General features: G+C 52.5%; 1 protein-coding gene across 2 annotated transcripts in view; it reads right to left on the bottom strand.

Moving 5' to 3' along the window:
• BAZ1A (bromodomain adjacent to zinc finger domain 1A) overlaps nucleotides 1-24,263 on the bottom strand; it is a 285,238-nt gene that overhangs the window by 55,403 nt on the left and 205,572 nt on the right. The window lies entirely within an intron of this gene.

Here is a 24,263-nt window from a genome sequence, read left to right as displayed (position 1 = left end):
TCATTATTCTGGCATGATTATCTAGTTCGCACATTCTTTCTTTGTGTAAAATCACTAATAAGACTTTCACTAAGGGCTTCACAGTTCATTGTTTATACATCTGTTCACTCATCCTTGGTTAACCTTTTCTTGAACATACAGCTTAGAATCATATGGCGTCTATGCAATTGTCAGACACAGCGATGATTATGCAACTACATCTATATTTTGATTATTTACATACACAGATAATCTTATTACATTTGAACAAACAACCTATAGCCCAGGCTACCTTCACATATACACTAGCATAGATTAAGGGATCCTTAGAAAAAGTATTTCTAAAGATCCCATATGATATGCTAATGAGACCAGGGACTAGTCGTAAGGGAGTTGCTTCCCTTGGCTAGTCGGCCCCATTAGCATGTTAGTATGCCCGTGTGTGAGTAACATTCTAATGAATGCCCAGCGTCAGAGGATCGTCATGCTCACGTCTCTGCTGCCATTGTGCCCGACTCCTGGATTTCGGCTCAGTGAGCATTATCCTGGACTTTTCGTCACGTGCACTACATGAGTTTAAAGCCAGGACTTGTAGACCAAGCTTCATAGTGCACATGACCACAAGTTTGGGATCATACACACTGAGCCGAAATCCAGGACTGACGCGATGGCAGCAGAGAGGTGAGCGCGATCATCCTCTGACTGCGCATTCATTAGCATGTTAGCACTCACACAGAGGCGTACCAACATGATAAGGGGGCCAACTAGGCAAGGTAAGTAACGCCCTTACGACTAGTGCCAGCGCTCATTAACATATCATAAAAACGGATTTTTGTGTACTCACCGTAAAATCGTTTTGTCTTAGCCATCATTGGGGGACACAGGACCATGGGTGTTATGCTGCTTATCCATAGGAGTAGTAGATGCAAAGATGTTAGCTCCTCCCCTGCAGTATACACCCCCTGGCCCAGCCAGAATACTTCAGTTTTAGTACACAAGCAGGAGAACAAGTAACAAAAAACGTGAGTGAATACTCATAACAAAAAAGTACTGAGAGAAAAAAGCTAACGCCCAACAGGGCAACAGGGAGGGTGCTGTGTCCCCCAATGATGGCTAAGAGAAAACGATTTTACGGGGAGTACACAACTCAGTTTTTCTCTGACACTTCATTGGGGGACACAGGACCATGGGACGTCCTAAAGCGGTCCCTAGGTGGGTAAACAAACAACGCAACCCAAAGACTAGGAACCAGTCCCAGATAGTGGAGTACCTATCTCAGTAGGCGCTCTTGCCTATCGTTTGAAGAATTTTCCTACCTAGGTTCGCCTCAGCCGAAGCCTGGCTATGGACTAATTCTTTGAAAACAGTACGTAGGCAAGACCAGGTCGCAGCCTTACACCCCTGTTCCACTGAAGCCTGATGCCCAAGAGGCGCCAACTGCTCGCGTGGAAGGAGTCCGCAGCCCACTAGGAATGGGCTTGAGTTGCAAGCGGTAGACCTCCTGGATCGCAGAGCGAATCCAGCGAGCCAGCGTTGTCTATCAAGCTGCCTCTCCTTTATTAGGCCTTTCAGGAATGACGAACAAGGAGTCCATGTTCCTAAAGGGGCTGTCCTGGGTACGTAATATCTGAGAGCCCTCACAAGGTCTAGCGAATATAGGAACCTTTCCACCCTATGGACTGGGTGGACAAAAGGAAGGCAGAACAATGTCCTCGTTCATATGAAACGGGGAAGTAACCTTCGGAAGAAAATCCGGAAGGGGGCGTAGAACCACCTTGTCCTGATGAAAGATCAGAGAGGGTTTGCGGCAAGAGAGTGCTGCCAGTTCCGAAACGTGTCTAATGGACGTAATCGCCACTAAGAATGTTACCTTCCAGGAGAGAAGAGCAAGAGAAGATTCCTTAAGAAGTTCAAAAGGGGACCTCTGGATACCGTCCGAACTAGATGGGAAATGCCCTTGAGGAAAGTCTAGACTTGCGGATTGCAAGCTAGGCGGTATTGATAGAATATTGCGAGAGATGAATCTTGCCCCTTAAGGGAGCTGAGGGGCAACCCCTTTTGCAACCTGACTGCAAAAATAAAATCAAGAATTCTGGGGATCGCCAGAGGCATAGGTTGGACATTAGATTCCCTGCACTGGGAAAGGAAAGTTCTCCACGTACTGTGGTAAATACGGGATGAAGGCCGGCTTTCGGGCACTGTATATGGTGGAGATGACCACGGGAGAGAATCTCGCTCTTGTTAAAGTCCAGGTCTCAATGGCCAGGCCGTCAGCTTCAGGGCTCTGGAGTTCTGATGGGAAATGGGCCCTTGGGTCAGCAGGTCTGGGATGCTTACGATAGGAGAGAAGCTCTGCGTCACCGATATATAGGTGCTCAGGGAAAATTATGTCCAATCCAAAGAGTATCCCGGCACACTATTACTCCCCAATAAAGAAAATCATGCAACTGTTCATAAAGTCAAAATATTTTATTTATATTTCTATTATTTATGTGCTGCAAAAAATGAATTGCTGATTCGTCCAATTTAGTCGACGTTTCGGCTTTAGGCCTTCGTCAGACTGGACTTTATCAATATGGATATGTCACTATGCAGTCCTAACAAGGCGTTAGCCAGAAAATAAGTGGCAAGGAAATTACGTCAAAAGTGACATTAGCTGTCATTAAACAGTATGTTCTTGATAATTTATGTTAGCCTTGGATATCCCAAACACGTATGCCATGTGCCAAATAGAAGACGTAATCACCCCTAATAGGTGGGTCCATGGGAGTGCTGGAAAGTGCTCATTCTCAGGAAATGCTAACGTTTCTGCAAAAAAGAAAAATACAAGGCAGTGTAACAATAACGTCCGTTTAAATTGGTCAGATACAAACAAGAACATATGTTAAAGGGGAAATCAACCCTTATCAATGGTTATGCCCTATATATGCATATATTTATATATTGTGCCCCCGGTACTATGAAGGAGAGCAGCATAGGTCTGCGACCAATGATCAATACCGATATTAGATCAATTGATAACATATGATGTTATATTAAAATAAGGTCTCATATCTACGGTTTAGACCATATGGTTCTAACGTACCCAAGGTATGGATCCACCTAGCCTCCCTATCGCGGAGGCGTTTGACCCTATCGCCAACTCTCCGTATAGCGTCAACCTGATCGATGACTTGGAACTTCAATTGGGATATCCGATGTCCCGCTGTCAGGAAATGATTAGGTATAGGTAGAAGGGAGTTACCACACCTAATGTCTGATTTATGCCATTAGGTGTGGTAACTCACTCCTACCTATACCTAATCATTTCCTGACAGCGGGACATCGGATATCCCAATTGAAGTTCCAAGTCATCGATCAGGTTGACGCTATACGGAGAGGCGGCGATAGGGTCAAACGCCTCCGCGATAGGGAGGCTAGGTGGATCCATACCTTGGGTACGTTAGAACCATATGGTCTAAACCGTAGATATGAGACCTTATTTTAATATAACATCATATGTTATCAATTGATCTAATATCGGTATTGATCATTGGTCGCAGACCTATGCTGCTCTCCTTCATAGTACCGGGGGCACAATATATAAATATATGCATATATAGGGCATAACCATTGATAAGGGTTGATTTCCCCTTTAACATATGTTCTTGTTTGTATCTGACCAATTTAAACGGACATTATTGTTACACTGACTTGTATTTTTCTTTTTTGCAGAAACGTTAGCATTTCCTGAGAATGAGCACTTTCCAGCACTCCCATGGACCCACCTATTAGGGGTGATTACGTCTTCTATTTGGCACATGGCATACGTGTTTGGGATATCCAAGGCTAACATAAATTATCAAGAACATACTGTTTAATGACAGCTAATGTCACTTTTGACGTAATTTCCTTGCCCCTTATTTTCTGGCTAACGCCTTGTTAGGACTGCATAGTGACATATCCATATTGATAAAGTCCAGTCTGACGAAGGCCTAAAGCCGAAACGTCGACTAAATTGGACGAATCAGCAATTCATTTTTTGCAGCACATAAATAATAGAAATATAAATAAAATATTTTGACTTTATGAACAGTTGCATGATTTTCTTTATTGGGGAGTAATAGTGTGCCGGGATACTCTTTGGATGGGATGCTTACGAGGCGCCATGAGCAATTGTACTAATTCGGCATACCAGGCGCACCTAGGCTAGTCCAGTGCTATTAGTATCACCGGGACTCCTTCTGCCTTGATCTTCCCGATTACTCGCGGCAGCAGGGGAAGAGGCGAAAAACATGTAAGGTAGACGGAAGCGACTTCAGGAGACTAGAGCATCCGCGCCGATGGACTGTGGATCACGTGACCTGGCTAAGAACGTAGGTACCTTTGCGTTCAACCTTGAGGCCATTAGATCCACGTCTGGTGTACCCCAGCGAGTGCAGATGTGTGGAAACACTTCTGGGTGGAGAAACCACTCTCTGGCGGCCAGGCCTTGGCGACTTAGAAGGTCCGCCACCCAGTTCTCTACTCCCGGTATGTGCAACGCTGAAAACACAGACCCCCGTCGATTCGGCCCAGGTGAGGATCCTGAGGACCTCGAGATAAGCTGTCTTGCTGCTGGTACTTGCCTGCAGATTGATCTAGGCCACAGCTGTTGCATTGTCCAATTGGACCTGAATCAAACGACCTGCTAGCAGAAGGGGGGAATGACCTGAGCGCGAGAAAGATCGCGCTGATTTTCAGGATGATTTCTGGGAAGAGAAGACTCCTGGGGCGTCCAACGTCCCCAAGCAGTGTGGAGCCAGTGCGCTGCTCCCCAGACTAAGAGAATGGCGTCCGTAGTCAGGAGTAGCCAGTCCACTTGGGGGAGAAAAACTCCTTCTCGATATGGAAGAGGACTGAAGCCACCAGCAAAATGCCTACCTGACTGAAGGTGTCAGGTGAAAAGTTCGTCCAAGGAAAAGGGGCTCTTATCCCAGGCAGCTAGAAGCGCTAGCTGCAGTGGGCGGTGGTGTGGCTAAGCGAGCAGCACTGACGCTATAGCCGCCGATATCCTACCTAGCACACTCATACTGAATCGTATGTAGAAGGCAGTGTACCGCTTGTTGTAGAGCGGTCGCCTTGTCTTGAGGGAGAAATATCAAGCCCCGAAGGTTGTCCAGGGACATGCCCAGGGAGGTGACGGATTTTGACGGGACCGGGGATGATTTGACTGGAGTCAGAAGCCGCCCTAAGCGGGATAGGGTGCCCACAGAGAACCGCACGCTGGTTGAGCCCTTAAGGAGGTCATCCAAGCAAGGCAGAACAGCCACTCTTGGCGTGAAGGGCACTCAAGGCGGCCGCCATGACCTTTGTTAAGACCCTTGGTGCTGTGGCAGAGCCGAGGGTAGGGCCACAAATGAAAAATGAAAAAAAGAAGTCCTAAACAGCGAAGTGGAGGAACTTTTGGCGAGCTGGAGCGATGGGTATGTGCAGGTACGCATCCCTGATCGCTAGGGAGGCAAGGAATTCTCCTTCGACCATAAAGGTAAAGAAGGGAATTTTGTTTACTTACCGTAAATTCCTTTTCTTCTAGCTCTAATTGGGAGACCCAGACAATTGGGGTGTATAGGCTATGCCTCCGGAGGCCGCACAAAGTATTACACTTAAGTGTTAAGCCCCTCCCCTTCTGCCTATACACCCCCCGTGCTCCCACGGGCTCCTCAGTTTTGGTGCAAAAGCAAGAAGGAGGAAAAAGAATTATAAACTGGTTTAAAGTAACTTCAATCCGAAGGAATATCGGAGAACTGAAACCATTCAACATGAACAACATGTGTACACAAAAAAACAGGGGCGGGTGCTGGGTCTCCCAATTAGAGCTAGAAGAAAAGGAATTTACGGTAAGTAAACAAAATTCCCTTCTTCTTTGTCGCTCCATTGGGAGACCCAGACAATTGGGACGTCCAAAAGCAGTCCCTGGGTGGGTAAAATAATACCTCGTAAGAGAGCCGTAAAACGGCCTCTTCCTACAGGTGGGCAACCGCCGCCTGAAGGACTCGTCTACCTAGGCTGGCATCCGCCGAAGCATAGGTATGCACCTGATAGTGCTTCGTGAAAGTGTGCAGGCTCGACCAGGTAGCCGCCTGACACACCTGCTGAGCCGTAGCCTGGTGCCTCAAAGCCCAGGACGCGCCCACGGCTCTGGTAGAATGGGCCTTCAGCCCTGAGGGAACCGGAAGCCCAGCCGAACGGTAAGCTTCGATAATTGGCTCCTTGATCCACCGAGCCAGGGTTGATTTGGAAGACTGTGACCCTTTACGCTGGCCAGCGACAAGGACAAAGAGTGCATCCGAGCGGCGCAGGGGCGCCGTACGAGAAATGTAGAGTCTGAGTGCTCTCACCAGATCTAACAAGTGCAAATCCTTTTCACATTGGTGAACTGGATGAGGACAAAAAGAAGGTAAGGAGATATCCTGATTGAGATGAAAGGGGGATACCACCTTAGGGAGAAATTCCGGAACCGGACGCAGAACCACCTTGTCCTGGTGAAACACCAGGAAAGGGGTTTTGCATGACAGCGCTGCTAGCTCAGACACTCTCCGAAGTGAAGTGACTGCTACTAGAAAAACCACTTTCTGCGAAAGGCGTGAGAGAGAAATATCCCTCATTGGCTCGAATGGTGGTTTCTGAAGAACCATCAGCACCCTGTTCAGATCCCAGGGTTCTAACGGCCGCTTGTAAGGAGGGACGATGTGACAAACCCCCTGCAGGAACGTGCGTACCTGTGGAAGTCTGGCTAGGCGCTTCTGGAAAAACACAGAGCGCTGAGACTTGTCCCTTAAGGGAGCCGAGCGACAAACCCTTTTCCAGTCCAGATTGAAGGAAGGACAGAAAAGTGGGCAAGGCAAAAGGCCAGGGAGAAATACCCTGAGCAGAGCACCACGACAGTAAAATTTTCCACGTCCTGTGGTAGATCTTGGCGGACGTTGGTTTCCTAGCTTGTCTCATAGTGGCAATGACGTCTTGAGATAACCCTGAAGACGCTAGGATCCAGGACTCAATGGCCACACAGTCAGGTTGAGGGCCGCAGAATTCAGATGGAAAAACGGCCCTTGAGATAGCAAGTCTGGTCGGTCTGGTAGTGCCCACGGTTGGCCGACCGTGAGATGCCACAGATCCGGGTACCACGACCGCCTCGGCCAGTCTGGAGCGACGAGGATGACGCGGCGGCAGTCGGCCCTGATCTTGCGTAACACTCTGGGCAACAGTGCCAGCGGAGGAAACACATAAGGGAGCTGAAACTGCGACCAATCCTGAACTAAGGCGTCTGCCGCCAGAGCTCTGGGATCTTGAGACCGTGCCATGAACGCCGGTACCTTGTTGTTGTGCCGGGACGCCATGAGGTCGACGTCCGGCACCCCCCAGCGGCAACAGATCTCCTGAAACACGTCCGGGTGAAGGGACCATTCCCCTGCGTCCATGCCCTGGCGACTGAGATAATCTGCTTCCCAGTTTTCCACGCCTGGAATGTGAACTGCAGAGATGGTGGAGGCCGTGGCTTCCACCCACATCAAAATCCGCCGGACTTCCTGGAAGGCTTGCCAACTGCGTGTGCCGCCTTGGTGGTTGATGTATGCCACCGCTGTGGAATTGTCCGACTGAATTCTGATCTGCTTGCCCTTCAGCCACTGCTGGAACGCTTTCAGGGCAAGATACACTGCCCGTATTTCCAGAACATTGATCTGAAGTGAGGACTCTTGCTGGGTCCACGTACCCTGAGCCCTGTGGTGGAGAAAAACCGCTCCCCACCCTGACAGACTCGCGTCCGTCGTGACCACCTCCCAGGATGGGGGTAGGAAGGATTTCCCTTTCGATAATGAAGTGGGAAGAAGCCACCACCGAAGGGAAGCTTTGGTCGTCTGCGAGAGGGAGACGTTCCTGTCGAGGGACGTCGGCTTCCTGTCCCATTTGCGTAGGATGTCCCATTGAAGAGGACGCAGGTGAAACTGCGCGAAAGGAACTGCCTCCATTGCTGCCACCATCTTCCCCAGGAAGTGCATGAGGCGCCTCAAGGGGTGTGACTGGCCTTGAAGGAGAGATTGTACCCCTGTCTGTAGTGACCGCTGCTTGATCAGCGGAAGCTTCACTATCGCTGAGAGGGTATGAAACTCCATGCCAAGGTATGTCAGCGATTGGGCCGGTGCCAGATTTGACTTTGGAAAATTGATGATCCACCCGAAACTCTGGAGAGTCTCCAGAGTAGCGTCGAGGCTGTGTTGGCATGCCTCTAGAGAGGGTGCCTTGATCAACAGATCGTCCAAGTACGGGATCACCGAGTGACCCTGAGAGTGGAGGACCGCTACTACAGTAGCCATAACCTTGGTGAAAACCCGTGGGGCTGTTGCCAGGCCGAACGGCAGTGCCACGAACTGCAGGTGTTCGTTTCCTATGGCGAAGCGCAAGAAGCGCTGGTGCTCTGGAGCAATCGGTACGTGGAGATAAGCATCTTTGATATCGATCGATGCAAGGAAATCTCCCTGGGACATTGAGGCGATGACGGAGCGGAGGGATTCCATCCGGAACCGCCTGGTCTTTACGTGTTTGTTGAGAAGTTTCAGGTCCAGGACAGGTCGGAAAGACCCGTCCTTCTTTGGGACCACAAACAAGTTGGATTAAAAACCGTGGCCCTGTTGCTGAAGAGGAACAGGGACCACCACTCCTTCTGCCTTCAGAATGCCCAGCGCCTGCAGAAGAGCCTCGGCTCGCTCGGGAGGCGGGGATGACCTGAAGAATCGAGTCGGGGGACGAGAGGTGAACTCTATCCTGTAACCGTGAGACAGAATGTCTCTCACCCAACGGTCTTTTACCCGTGGCAGCCAGGTGTCGCAAAAGCGGGAGAGCCTGCCACCGACCGAGGATGCGGAGTGAGGATGCCGAAAGTCATGAGGAAGCCGCTTTGGTAGCGGCACCTCCGGTGGTCTTTTTAGGACGTGACTTAGACCGCCATGCATCAGAGTTCCTTTGATCTTTGAGGCCTTTTTGATGAGAATTGGGACCTGCCCGCGCCCCGAAAGGACCGAAACCTCGACTGCCCCTTCCTCTGTTGGGGTATGTTCGGTTTGGGCTGGGGTAAGGATGTATCCTTTCCCTTGGATTGTTTGATGATTTTATCCAAACGCTCGCCAAACAATCGGTCGCCAGAAATTGGCAAACTGGTTAAGCGCTTTTTGGAAACAGAATCTGCCTTCCATTCCCGTAGCCATAAGGCCCTGCGGAGTACCACCGAATTGGCGGCTGCAACCGCCGTACGGCTCGCAGAGTCCAGGACAGCATTAATAGCGTAAGACGCAAATGCCGACATCTGAGTGGTTATGGACGCCACCTGTGGCGCGGACGTGCGTGTGGCTGCGTCAATTTGCGCTTGACCTGCTGAGATAGCTTGTAGCGCCCATACGGCTGCGAATGCTGGGGCAAAAGAAGCGCCGATAGCTTCATAGATGGATTTCAACCAGAGCTCCATCTGCCTGTCAGTGGCATCTTTGAGTGAAGCCCCATCTTCCACTGCAAGTATGGATCTAGCTGGCAGTCTGGAGATTGGAGGATCCACTTTGGGACACTGAGCCCAACTTTTGACCACGTCAGGGGGAAAGGGATAACGTGTATCCTTAAGGCGCTTAGAAAAACGCTTATCTGGACAAGCATGGTGATTCTGGACTGCCTCTCTGAAATCAGAGTGGTCCAGAAACATACTCGGTGTACGCTTGGGAAACCTGAAACGGAATTTCTCCTGCTGGGAAGCTGACTCCTCCACCGGAGGAGCTGAGGGAGAAATGAAGGGAATTTTGTTACTTACCGTAAATTCCTTTTCTTCTAGCTCCAATTGGGAGACCCAGACGATTGGGTGTATAGCTACTGCCTCCGGAGGCCACACAAAGCATTACACTAAAAAGTATAAGGCCCCTCCCCTTCTGGCTATACACCCCCCGTGGGATCACGGGCTGCTCAGTTTTAGTGCTAAAGCAAGAAGGAGGAAAGCCAATAACTGGTTTAAACAAATTCAATCCGAAGTAACATCGGAGAACTGAAACCGTTCAACATGAACAACATGTGTACCCGAAAAAAACAAAAATCCCGAAGGAAACAGGGCGGGTGCTGGGTCTCCCAATTGGAGCTAGAAGAAAAGGAATTTACGGTAAGTAACAAAATTCCCTTCTTCGGCGCTCCATTGGGAGACCCAGACGATTGGGACGTCCAAAAGCAGTCCCTGGGTGGGTAAATTAATACCTCAAGTTAGAGCTGCAAAACAGCCCTCCCCTACGAGGAGGCAACCGCCGCCTGCAGGACTCTTCTACCTAGGCTGGCGTCCGCCGAAGCGTAGGTATGCACCTGATAATGTTTGGTGAAAGTGTGCAGACTCGACCAGGTAGCTGCCTGGCACACCAGTTGAGCCGTAGCCTGGTGTCGTAATGCCCAGGACGCACCCACGGCTCTGGTAGAATGGGCCTTCAGCCCTGATGGAACCGGAAGCCCAGCAGAACGGTAGGCTTCAAGAATTGGTTCCTTGATCCATCGAGCCAGGGTGGATTTGGAAGCCTGCGATCCTTTGCGCTTACCAGCGACAAGGACAAAGAGTGCATCCGAGCGGCGCAGGGGCGCCGTGCGGGAAATGTAGATTCTGAGTGCTCTCACGAGATCCAACAAATGCAAATCCTTTTCATACCGATGAATTGGATGAGGACAAAAGGAAGGTAAGGAGATATCCTGATTGAGATGAAAAGAGGATACCACCTTCGGGAGAAACTCCTGAATCGGGCGCAGCACTACCTTGTCCTGGTGAAAAACCAGGAAGGGAGCTTTGGATGACAGCGCTGCCAGCTCGGATACCCTCCGAAGAGACGTGACCGCTACCAGAAAGGCCACTTTCTGTGAGAGTCGATAAAGTGAAACATCCCTCAGAGGCTCGAAGGGCGGCTTCTGGAGAGCAACTAGTACCCTGTTCAGATCCCATGGATCTAACGGCCGTTTGTACGGAGGGACGATGTGACAAACCCCCTGCAGGAACGTGCGTACCTGAGGAAGTCGTGCTAGACGCTTTTGAAAAAATACCGATAGCGCTGAGACTTGCCCTTTAAGGGAGCCGAGCGATAAGCCTTTTTCCAAACCAGATTGCAGGAAGGAAAGAAAAGTAGGCAATGCAAATGGCCAGGGGGACACTCCCTGTGCCGAGCACCAGGATAAGAAAATCTTCCACGTTCTGTGGTAGATCTTAGCAGACGTGGGCTTCCTAGCCTGTCTCATGGTGGCCACGACCCCTTGAGATAATCCTGAAGATGCTAGTATCCAGGACTCAATGGCCACACAGTCAGGTTCAGGGCCGTAGAATTCAGATGGAAAAACGGCCCTTGTGACAGTAAGTCTGGCCGGTCTGGTAGCGCCCACGGTTGGCCGACCGTGAGATGCCACAGATCCGGATACCACGACCTCCTCGGCAAGTCTGGGGCGACGAGCAGGACGCGGCGGCAATCGGACCTGATCTTGCGTAGCACTCTGGGCAAGAGTGCCAGAGGGGGAAACACATAGGGCAGCTGGAACTGCGACCAATCTTGCACTAAGGCGTCTGCCGCCAGAGCTCTGTGATCGCGAGACCGTGCCATGAAAGTTGGGACCTTGTTGTTGTGCCGGGACGCCATTAGGTCGACGTCCGGCCTTCCCCAGCGGCGACAGATTTCCTGAAACACGTCCGGGTGAAGGGACCATTCCCCTGCGTCCATACCCTGGCGACTGAGGAAGTCCGCTTCCCAGTTTTCTACGCCGGGGATGTGAACTGCGGATATGGTGGAGGCCGTGGCTTCCACCCACATCAGAATCCGCCGAACTTCCTGGAAGGCTTGCCGACTGCGTGTCCCGCCTTGGTGGTTGATGTATGCCACCGCTGTGGAGTTGTCCGACTGAATTCGGATCTGCTTTCCTTCCAGCCACTGCTGGAAGGCTTGTAGGGCAAGATACACTGCCCTGATTTCCAGAACATTGATCTGAAGGGTGGACTCCTGCTGAGTCCAAGTACCCTGAGCCCTGTGGTGGAGAAAAACTGCTCCCCACCCTGACAGACTCGCGTCTGTCGTGACCACCGCCCAGGATGGGGGTAGGAAGGACCTTCCTTGTGATAATGAGGTGGGAAGAAGCCACCATTGAAGAGAGTCCTTGGCCGTCTGGGAAAGGGAGACTTTCCTGTCTAAGGACGTCGACTTCCCGTCCCATTGGCGGAGAATGTCCCATTGAAGTGGGCGCAGATGAAACTGCGCAAACGGGACTGCCTCCATTGCTGCCACCATCTTCCCCAGGAAGTGCATGAGGCGTCTTAAGGGGTGCGACTGGCCTTGAAGGAGAGAGTGCACCCCTGTCTGTAGTGAACGCTGCTTGTCCATCGGAAGCTTCACTATCGCTGAGAGAGTATGAAACTCCATGCCAAGATATGTTAGTGATTGGGTCGGTGACAGATTTGACTTTGAAAAGTTGATGATCCACCCGAAAGTCTGGAGAGTCTCCAGCGCAACGTTCAGGCTGTGTTGGCATGCCTCTTGAGAGGGTGCCTTGACAAGTAGATCGTCCAAGTAAGGGATCACCGAGTGTCCCTGAGAGTGCAAGACTGCTACCACTGCTGCCATGACCTTGGTGAAAACCCGTGGGGCTGTCGCCAGACCAAATGGCAGGGCTACGAACTGAAGGTGTTCGTCTCCTATAACGAAGCGTAGAAAACGCTGGTGCTCTGGAGCAATCGGCACGTGGAGATAAGCATCCTTGATGTCTATTGATGCTAGGAAATCTCCTTGAGACATCGAGGCAATGACGGAGCGGAGAGATTCCATCCGGAACCGCCTGGTTTTCACGTGCTTGTTGAGCAGTTTTAGGTCCAGAACAGGACGGAAAGAGCCGTCCTTTTTTGGCACCACAAACAGATTGGAGTAAAAACCTTGACCTCGTTCCTGAAGAGGAACAGGGATCACCACTCCTTCTGCCCTTAGAGAGCACACCGCCTGCAGAAGAGCATCGGCTCGGTCGGGATGTGGGGAAGTTCTGAAGAACCGAGGCGGAGGACGAGAACTGAACTCTATCCGGTACCCGTGAGACAAAATGTCTGTTACCCACCGGTCTTTGACCTGTGGCCGCCAAATGCCGCAAAAGCGGGAGAGCCTGCCACCGACCGAGGATGCGGAGAGAGGAGGCCGAAAGTCATGAGGCAGCCGGCTTGGAAGCGGTTCCTCCGGCTGCTTTCTTTGGGCGTGAGTGAGTCCGCCAGGAATCTGAGCTCCTCTGCTCCTTCTGAGACCTTTTGGACGAGGAGAATTGGGCCCTGCCCGAACCTCGAAAGGACCGAAACCTCGACTGTCCCCTCCACTGTTGAGGTTTGCTTGATCTGGGCTGGGGTAAGGAAGAGTCCTTACCCTTGGACTGTTTAATGATTTCAGCCAATTGCTCACCAAACAGTCTGTCTTGAGATAATGGCAAACTGGTTAAGCATTTTTTGGAAGCAGAATCTGCTTTCCATTCCTTTAACCATAAGGCTCTGCGTAAAACCACAGAGTTGGCGGACGCCATTGACGTACGGCTGGTAGAGTCCAAGACCGCATTGATAGCGTAAGTCGCAAACGCAGACATTTGCGAGGTCAAGGACGCCACTTGCGGCACTGATGGACGTATGACAGAGTCCACCTGCGCCAGACCAGCTGAAATAGCTTGGAGTGCCCACACGGCTGCGAATGCTGGAGCAAACGACGCGCCGATAGCTTCATAGACAGATTTCAACCAAAGGTCCATCTGTCTGTCATTGGCATCTTTAAGTGAAGCCCCATCTTCCACTGCAACTATGGATCTAGCCGCAAGCCTGGAGATTGGGGGGTCCACCTTTGGACACTGGGTCCAGCGTTTGACCACGTCAGGGGGAAAGGGATAACGTGTATCCTTAAGACGTTTGGAGAAACGCTTATCTGGATAAGCATGGTGTTTCTGGACTGCTTCTCTGAAGTCAGCGTGGTCCAGAAAAGTACTCAATTTACGTTTGGGATACCTGAAATGGAATTTCTCCTGCTGTGCTGCTGCCTCCTCCGCTGGAGGAGAAATATCCAGCAGTCTATTGATGGCCGCTATAAGATCATTCACCATGGCGTCACCATCAGGGGTATCCAGGTTGAGAGCAGTCTCAGGATTAGACTCCTGATCACCTAGCTCTGTCTCATCATACAGAGAATCCTCTCGCTGAGACCCTGACCAGCGTGATGACGCCGAGGGTCTCTCCCAGCGAGCTCGCTTAGGCTGCCTGGGACTGTCGTCCGAGTCAGAGCCTTCAGCCTGTGATGCCTGGGACCCCCTTGGAGCACGGATTAGTTCCAACTGAGGGGGACCGGGGAACATTGAATCAGCAGTGCCCATGGTCTGAGTGACCTGCCTGGACTGCAAAGTTTCTAGAATTTTTGTCATAGTCACAGACATCTTATCAGCAAAAACTGCAAACTCTGTCCCCGTCACCGGGGCAGGGTTCACAGGCGTCTCTGCCTGGGCCACTACTAGCATAGACTCCGGCTGACGAAGTGGCACAGGGACCGAACATTGCACACAATGGGGGTCAGTGGAACCTGCCGGTAGATCAGCCCCACATGCGGTACAGGTAGCATAGAAAGCCTGTGCCTTGGCACCCTTTCTTTTTGCGGATGACATGCTGTTGTCTCCTCAGAGCAATATAGGGGTATAAGCCAAGAAGCGACCGTACAGTGCAATATATAGGTACAGACAAAAGTACACAAAACAACACTGTGGCACTAGTGGGGTCAGCACCTAGGTGCTGCTTACCGCCCGCTTAACAGCGGGTGTGTGGTCGCCAGAATCCCCTGTCTGGGTCTCCCAGGGCTATGTCCGTTCTCCAGCTCAGACTGCGTGCAGGAATGGCTGCCGGCGTCCTGTGAAGAGGGGCGGGCCGTGGGCGTGCTGCAGACAAAGAGCGGGAAACTGGCGTCCCACTGTGCCCAGTGAGAGGGCTGGAGTATGTAAATAAGACTCCAGCCCTCGGCGCTGACTATTGTACAGCGTCTCTCCCCTTCCCTGACTGACAGGGCTGGGGGCGGGAACGAAACGTAACTAGGCCGCAGAAGCCGGGGACTAGATTTATAAGCGCTGCCGTCGTAAAAGCACGGTCGGCGCGAAGTCCCCGGCGCACCACAAGTCTCAGCCGCGCCGCAGTCTCCGGGGGCGGCCGGCGCGGTAGTTCCCCACACATAAACTCACTCAGCTAAGCTGCAGTGAGTATAACCCAAGCGCGCAGCGCTACTGTCCCCGGCGCACTAGAACACCCAGCAACGCTGGAGTGTGTCTGTGCCTGTCTGTACGGGGACACAGAGTACCTGAATGTTGCAGGGCCTTGTCCCTGACGGTACCCAGCTCCGTATCCAGCAGGATCTCCGGGTCTGTGGATGGAGCCCGGCCTCAGAGCCTGGAGGCCGGTAAGATCCCACTTCACCAGAGCCCTCAGGGGGATGGGGAAGGAAAACAGCATGTGGGCTCCAGCCTCCGTACCCGCAATGGGTACCTCAACCTTAACAAACACCGCCAACAAGAGTGGGGTGAGAAGGGAGCATGCTGGGGGCCCTTTAGCATGGGCCCTCTTTTCTTCCATCCGATATAGTCAGCAGCTACTGCTGACTAAACAGTGGAGCTATGCGTGGATGTCTGACCTCCTTCGCACAAAGCTTGAAAACTGAGCAGCCCGTGATCCCACGGGGGGTGTATAGCCAGAAGGGGAGGGGCCTTACACTTTTTAGTGTAATGCTTTGTGTGGCCTCCGGAGGCAGTAGCTATACACCCAATCGTCTGGGTCTCCCAATGGAGCGCCGAAGAAATCCAACATACGATTGATGGACGCAATAAGGTCGTTCACTATGGCGTCCCCGTCCGGAGTATCAAGATTGAGAGCGGCCTCAGGATCAGAATCCTGATCAGCTGTCTCCGCATCATCAACCAGAGCTTCCCCCCTCTGAGACCCTGCACAATATGATGATGTCGAGGGAAAATCTAAGCGAGCTCGCTTAGTCGGTCTGGGGCTGGGGTCTGTGTCAGAACCCTCAGCTTGGGATCCATGAGATACCCCGGGAGGACATTGTTGGTCCAGCTGAGGTGGGCCAGGGAACAAAGATTCAACAGAGTCCCTGTGCTGAGATACCGGCCTGGACTGCAAGGCTTCTAGTATCTTAGCCATAGTCTCAGAGTTTTGCAAACTCCGTCCCTGTCACCTGAACAGTGTTAGCAGGTGGCTCCCCCTGGGCCCCCCCTAGCAGAGGCTCTGGCTGAGCAAGTGCCACAGGGGCCGAACAGTGCACACAATGAGGGTCAGTGGAACCTGTCGGTAGCGGGGTCGTACATGCGGCGCAGGCAACATAAGCCTGTGTTTTGGCACCCCTGCCTTTCGTGGGCGCCATGCTATTATCTTCCCTGAGCAACACAATAGGGTATATAGCCAGAAATCAACTGTGCACTATACAGTGTAAAATAAACATATAATGTTACACTACTGCACAATGGGGCTAGCACCACAGGTGCTGCTTACCACCCGCTTAAAGCGGTTGTGAGGCCACCAGAGTCCCTGCCTGGGTCTCCCAGACTTTGTCCCCCTCTGCAGCGTCTGAGGAGCTGACAGGAATGCGTCCTGAGGAGAGGAGGGAGCCGTGGGTGTGACCCAGAAAGAGCGGGAACTGGTGCCCGCACTGTGCACAGTGAGAGGGGTGGAGTATGCAAAGCATGCTCCAGCCCTCAGTGCTGCTCGTTCTGAGCAGCATCCCGCCCTTCCCCTGCCTGTCAGGGCTGGGGGTGGGAGGAAAGGAACTAGGCCGCAAAAAGCCGGGGACTCTAGTAATAAACGCGGCCGCCGTAAAAGCGCGGCCGGCGTGGAAGTCCCCGGCGCACTACAAGTCCCAGCCGCGCCGCAGTGTTTCCATGGCAGCGGCGGTCAGTGCGGCAGTCCCTATACATAAACACACTCAGCAACGCTGAGTGTGTAATGGCACATATTAACCCGGTCAGCGCCGCGGTCCCCGGTGCACTAGCACACCCAGCAAAGCTGGAGTGTTGCTGTGCGCGGTCCCCACCGGGATACAGAGTACCTCCAAGTAGCAGGGCCATGTCCCTGAACGATACCCGGCTCCTATCCAGCAGGCTCCAAAGGAGTTCTGGATGAAGCACGGTCTCAGTGCCTGGAGACCGATAGGATCCCACTTCCACCAGAGCCCTGAGGGGGATGGGGAAGGAAAACAGCATGTGGGCTCCAGCCTCCGTACCCGCAATGGATACCTCAACCTTACAACACCACCGACAAGAGTGGGGTGAGAAGGGAGCATGCTGGGGGCCCTATATGGGCCCACTTTTCTTCCATCCGACATGGTCAGCAGCTGCTGCTGACCAATCTGTGGAGCTGTGCGTGCGTGTCTGACCTCCTTCGCACAAAGCAAAAAACTGAGGAGCCCGTGGGAGCACGGGGGGTGTATAGGCAGAAGAGGAGGGGCTTAACACTTTTAAGTGTAATACTTTGTGCGGCCTCCGGAGGCATAGCCTATACACCCCAATTGTCTGGGTCTCCCAATAGAGCGACAAAGAAAATGGACCCTAGGAATTCCATTCTGAATCTCCTTACATGCACATGTTTGCTCAGGTGTTCGAGGTCCAGGATGGGTCGAACTGACCCGTCCTTTTTTTGGGGACCACGAGAGGTTGGAATAGAAGGCCTTGAACCTCTCGCCGTCCGGAACAGGTACCATCACCCCCGCCGTTTGGAGGGAGTGGATCGCTGAGGAGAAGGCCTCGCAGTGTTTTGGAGCCTTTGGGGGGGTTTGAGAGAAAAAAAACTGACCAGGAGATCGGGTTCGGAATTCAATATGGTAACCAGAAGACACAAGGTATCGCACCCATTTGGGGTCTGAGACAGTAGCCCAGATGGAGGAGGACGAGACTCCTCGGTCTTTGTCTAGACTGCCAGGACGAGGTGGACTCGGGGAGGGCTGAGAAGGTCGGGCCCTGCGTGTCTAGTAAAAAACATCCTGGGCTAGAGTTGGGGGGAGAGAGGTACTCTTTCCCTCCCATGGCGTCAGAAAAAAAAAAAAAAAAAAAAAGCCTGTTCAGGCGATCGGCAAACCATCGGTCTGGAAAGAAGTACTGTGAGAGGCTTCTTAGAGACCAAGTCCGCTCTCCATTATCGGAACCAGAGGGCCTTGCAGATGGCTATGGTATTTGAGGCAGCAATAACTGCACAGGTAGCAGCGTCGAGGGAGGCCTGCATGAGGTACTCTGCCGCCGCAGCAATGTGAACTGTTACATCTGTGAGGGTCTGAGGGAAACTGGTAGTCCTGGTGCCTGTGTGACCCACACGGAAGGGGAGAAGGACCCGCCGCAGCCTCAAGGCAGAGCGATCGAGCTGCTCCACTTGTGTCCGTCGGGTCATTGAAGGAGGATCCATCAAGTAAAAGACAGGAGGGTCCTTCAGGCAGGCGGAAGCCAGGTGAGGGTCCACCGAGGCCGGATCGGCCCAGCCCTTAGAGACAGCTCCATGAGTTTAGAGATACCGAAGCGGCGTCAAACTTTTTTTTTTTTTTTTTTGAGGTTTCTTCACCCTTTTAAAGGATGGGAGATCTTCCACATGCAGAGTTTTGGTTGATCGCTTGGGGAGGTTGAATCCAAGGAATCATCCCGGTACAAACATCATTCCCCTTCCTCCGGCTCCTCAGAGACCGCGGAACACGTGGGAGAACCCCATCTGTGTACCCAAGAGGGAGAACCATGGGGGTCATGCCCTTTTTCTGATCTGCAACCGGTGAAGCAAACGGCTGATTCTCATTAGAAGGACCCTCTATAGAGGTGTCATCAGGCTGCGTTCTGTCCAGGGGCCCCAAGGGGTGTGAGGACGATGTTGCATAGCCAGCACCAAATTCTGGGAGCTGTACCCATTCCGGGGGACTGGGAGCCGTAGGCTCTGGGCTGGCAGCAGTTGCTGCGGTGATGGCGGGGGGAGGGGGCGGAGCTACAAAGGCACCGGACTCACAGAAGGAAGAGGTGCTATCATCCCCTAGTAGCTCAGCGTGGCAGGATGCATTAAAAAAGAGAATTTTGTTTACTTACCGTAAATTCTTTTTCTTATAGTTCCGCATTGGGAGACCCAGACCATGGGTGTTTAGCTTCTATCTCAGGAGGACACACAAAGTACTACACTTAAAAGTGTAGCTCCTCCCCCTGAGCTTATACACCCCCTGGTGAGCAGACCCAGCCAGTTTAGTGCAAAAGCTGAAGGAGAATAGCCACCCACAAGTAGAACAGAGCAAAAGCCGGAACAACCGGAGACTCTGTCCACAACAACAGCCGGTGATAACACGCGGAACAAGAAAATTGCCAACAGGCAACAGGGAGGGTGCTGGGTCTCCCAATACGGAACTATAAGAAAAAGAATTTACGGTAAGTAAACAAAATTCTCTTTTTCTTTATCGTTCCTATGGAAGACCCAGACCATGGGACGTTCCAAAAGCAGTCCCTGGGTGGGAATAAACCGAAAAAAGGCAAGAAGTAGGCAGAACCTAACTTCACAAATGGGCGACAGCCGCCTGAAGGATGCGTCTGCCCAAGCTCGCATCTGCCGAAGCATGAACATGCACTTGGTAGTGCTTCGAAAAGGTATGCAGGCTAGTCCAAGTGGCAGCCTGACAGACTTGTTGAGCCGTAGCCTGGTGCCTGAAAGCCCAAGAGGCACCAACAGCTCTGGTCGAATGTGCCTTGATCCCCGGCGGGGGAGGCACCTGAGAACTCTGGTAGGCGTCCGAAATGGTCGATCTAATCCAACGGGCCAAGGTCGGCTTAGAAGCAGAGAGGCCCTTGCGCCAACCTGTGGTTAGCACAAAAAGAGAAGTGCACCGCCTAAGAGCAGCGGTGCGAGACACATAGATCCGGAGCGCACGCACCAGATCCAGAGTATGCAGCGCTTTTTCAAAGCGATGAACAGGAGCCGGACAAAAGGAAGGTAGGGTAATATCCTGGTTAAGGTGGAAAGGAGAGACCACCTTAGGAAGAAAGTCCAGAGTCGGACGAAGAACCACCTAGTCTTGATGAAAAACTAAAAAAGGTGACTCCGAAGAGAGCGCGGCCAAATCAGAAACTCTCCTGAGGGAAGTTATGGCCACCAGAAAAACCACTTTCTGTGAAAGATGATGCAAAGAGACCTCCCTAAGAGGCTCAAAGGGGGGTTTCTGCAAAACCGTGAGAACTAAATTAAGGTCCCAGGGATCTAAGGGCCGCCGGTAAGGCGGAATGATGTGAGACGCGCCCTGCATGAAGGTGCGGACCTGAGCCAGCCGAGCGAGACGCCGCTGGAACAGAACTGAGAGAGCTGAGACTTGTCCCTTGAGAGAGTTGAGGGACAGCCCTAGCTGCAGACCGGACTGTAGAAAAGACAGAAGGGTCAGCAAGAAGAATGGCCAAGGAGGATGGTCAGTAGAGCGACACCAGGACAGGAAAATTTTCCAAGTCCTGTGATAGGTCTTCGCGGAGGAAGACTTACGGGCCCGAGTCATAGTGGAGATGACTTCAGGAGGGATACCAGAAGCAGTCAAGATCCAGGACTCGAGCCACGCCGTCAATTTGAGAGCCGCAGAATACAGGCGGAAAAACGGACCTTGTGAGAGTAGGTCTGGACGGTCCGGGAGATGCCACGGCATCTCTACGGACAGATGGAGCAGGTCTGGATACCAAGCTCGCCTGGGCCAGTCCGGTGCAATGAGGATGACTCGACAGCCCTCCGTTCTGATCTTGCGCAGAACCCTGGGCAAGAGAGCTAGAGGGGGAAACACGTAGGATAGACGAAACTGGCACCAGTCTTGAACCAGTGCGTCTGCGGCGAATGCCTGAGGGTCGTGGGAGCGAGACACGTAAACGGGAACCTTGTTGTTGTGACAAGATGCCATTAGGTCCACGTCCGGAGTGCCCCATTTGCGGCAGATTGACTGAAACACTGCCGGGTGCAGGGACCACTCGCCACCGTCCACGGTTTGACGGCTGAGATAATCTGCCTCCCAGTTTTCTACGCCAGGGATGTGGACTGCGGATATGGTGGACTTGGAGTCCTCCGCCCATTGAAGAATGCGTTGGACCTCCAACATTGCCAGGCGGCTGCGTGTCCCGCCTTGGTGATTGATGTAGGCAACCGCTGTCGCGTTGTCTGACTGGACTCGAATGTGCCTGCCCGCCAACAGGTGGTGAAAAGCTAGGAGAGCTAGAAGTACGGCTCTGGTTTCCAGCACATTGATTGAAAGGGCTGACTCGGACGGAGTCCAAGTGCCCTGCGCTCTGTGGTGGAGATATACCGCTCCCCAGCCGGATAGACTGGCATCCGTGGTGAGAATCACCCAGGACGGGGCCAGGAAGGAGCGCCCCTGGGACAGGGAGAGGGGCCGAAGCCACCACTGAAGAGAGCTCCTGGTTTGTGGCGAGAGAGCCACTAACCTGTGTAAGGAGGAAGGCCGCTTGTCCCAACAGCGGAGAATGTCCAGCTGCAGGGGGCGCAGATGGAACTGGGCAAAGGGAACAGCCTCAATGGATGCCACCATTTGACCCAGCACCTGCATCAGACGCCTGAGGGTATAACGGCGGGGCCTCAGCAGGGAGCGCACCGCTAGCTGGAGGGACTGCTGTTTGACTAAGGGCAACTTCACAAGTGCCGTCAAGGTCTCGAACTGCATCCCTAGGTACGTAAGACTCTGGGTCGGAGTCAGAGTGGATTTGGGCAGGTTGACCAGCCATCCGAATTGAGCTAGAGTGGAGAGAGTGAGCGAGACACTCCGCTGACAGTCTGCGCTGGATGAAGCCTTGACTAGAAGGTCGTCCAGGTAAGGAATCACTGCCAACCCCTGGAGGTGCAGAACTGCAATCACTGCTGCCATGACCTTGGTGAATACCCGAGGGGCCGTGGCTAACCCGAAGGGGAGAGCCACGAATTGGAAGTTATCTTCTCCTACTGCAAAACGTAGCCAACGCTGGTGTGACACTGCAATTGGCACATGCAGATAGGCATCTCTGATGTCGATGGATGCCAGGAAATCCCCTTGGGACATAGAGGCAATGACTGATCGCAGAGACTCCATGCGAAAACGCCGCACCTGAACATGCTTGTTGAGAAGCTTCAAATCCAGGATGGGCCGGAAGGTACCGTCCTTTTTGGGAACTAGGAAGAGATTTGAGTAGAAACCTCTGAACCGTTCCCGAGCGGGAACTGGTACAATTACTCCGTTGGCCTGTAAGGCTGCCACGGCCTGTGAGAAGGCAGCGGCCTTGGAGCAGGGGGGAGTTGAGAGAAAAAAAATCTGTTTGGCGGACTGGAAGAGAATTCTATCCTGTAACCGTGGGAGATGATATCTCTCACCCATTGATCGGAGACGTGTTGAAACCAAGCGTCGCCAAAGTGGGAGAGACTGCCACCGACTAAGGACGTTGCTGGAGCGGGCAGATAGTCACGAGGAGGCTGCCTTAGTGGCAGCAGCTCCTGCGGTCTTCTGTGGACGCGCTTTTGTGCGCCAGTTGGATTTCTGGTCCTTGGCTGAGTTAGCGGACGAGGCCGAGGGCTTAGAGGACGACCAGTTAGAGGAACGAAAGGAACAAAACCTCGACTGATTCCTACCCTGGACAGGTTTCCTGGCTTTAGTTTGAGGCATGGAAGTACTCTTCCCGCCAGTAGCTTCCTTAATTTCATCCAGCTGTTCTCCGAACAGCCGGGACCCAGCAAAAGGGAGCCCAGCAAGGTACTTCTTTGAAGAAGCATCTGCCTTCCACTCTCGAAGCCACAAGATTCTGCGGATAGCGAGGGAATTAGCCGAAGCAACCGCAGTGCGGTGAGAAGCCTCCAGCATGGCAGACATGGCATAGGATGAAAAGGCCGAAGCTTGGGAAAGTTAAGGCATCCATTTCGGGCATAGATTCCCTGGTGAGGGAATGCATCTCCTCTAGAGAAGCAGAGATGGCCTTGAGAGCCCACACTGCTGCAAAAGTCGGAGAAAACGCGGCCCCCGCCGCTTCATACACGGATTTGGCCAGAAGGTCAATCTGGCGGTCAGTGGAATCCTTAAGGGAAGTGCCATCAGCCACCGACAACGGTCCGGGCTGCGAGCCTCGACACCGGAGGGTCTACCTTTGGGGACTGAGCCCACTCCTTGACCACCTCAGGTGGAAAGGGAAAACTGTCATCAGAACAACGCTTTGGGAAGCGCTTGTCAGGACAGGCCCTGGGCTTGGTTACAGCGGCCTGAAAATTGGAGTGGTTAAAGAACACACTCTTTGCTCTCTTAGGCAAGGTAAACTGGTGCTTTTCTGCCAGAGGGTTGCTCCTCTGATACTGGCGGATTGAGATCCAGTTCAGAATTAATAGAGGCAATCAAGTCACTAAGATCTGAGTCACTTTCGGACAGATCAATGAGGCTCATTGAGTTAGCCTCCGATGCCCCTGTAAAAGGAATCCTCCTCATCCAGCGAGTCAGTTCTGGAATCAGAGCCACGGGAGGAGGAGGGAGAGGGAACCCTGCGTCTCTTCTTAGGAGGACGGGGTCTGGGCCCTGATGATGAATCCTCTGTGAGCTCCGGTCCTGAGGGACCGCTAGCAGCAGAGGCACCCTGAGTAGGGGGCTGATGCATATTCATCAACGTCCTGGACAGAAGTCCCATGGACTCAGCAAAGAAGGGAATTTTGTTACTTACCGTAAATTCCTTTTCTTCTAGCTCCTATTGGGAGACCCAGACGATTGGGTGTATAGCACTGCCTCCGGAGGCCACACAAAGCAATTACACTAAAAAGTGTAAGGCCCCTCCCCTTCTGGCTATACACCCCCAGTGGGATCACTGGCTCACCAGTTTTAGTGCAAAAGCAAGAAGGAGGAAAGCCAATAACTGGTTTAAACAAATTCACTCCGAAGTAACGTCGGAGAACTGAAAAACCATTCAACATGAACAACATGTGTACCCGAAAAACCACCAAAAATCCCGAAGGACAACAGGGCGGGTGCTGGGTCTCCCAATAGGAGCTAGAAGAAAAGGAATTTACGGTAAGTAACAAAATTCCCTTCTTCGGCGCTCCATTGGGAGACCCAGACGATTGGGACGTCCAAAAGCTGTCCCTGGGTGGGTAAAGAAACACCTCATGTTAGAGCTGCAAAGACAGCCCTCCCCTACGGGGAGGCAACTGCCGCCTGCAGGACTCTTCTACCTAGGCTGGCGTCCGCCGAAGCATAGGTATGCACCTGATAATGTTTGGTGAAAGTGTGCAGACT

The sequence above is a fragment of the Anomaloglossus baeobatrachus genome, chromosome 12, assembly GCF_048569485.1.
Source record: "Anomaloglossus baeobatrachus isolate aAnoBae1 chromosome 12, aAnoBae1.hap1, whole genome shotgun sequence".
NCBI lineage: Eukaryota > Metazoa > Chordata > Amphibia > Anura > Aromobatidae > Anomaloglossus > Anomaloglossus baeobatrachus.
Note: the sequence above shows the minus strand (reverse complement) of the source record. Positions and strands in the feature narration are given on the sequence as shown.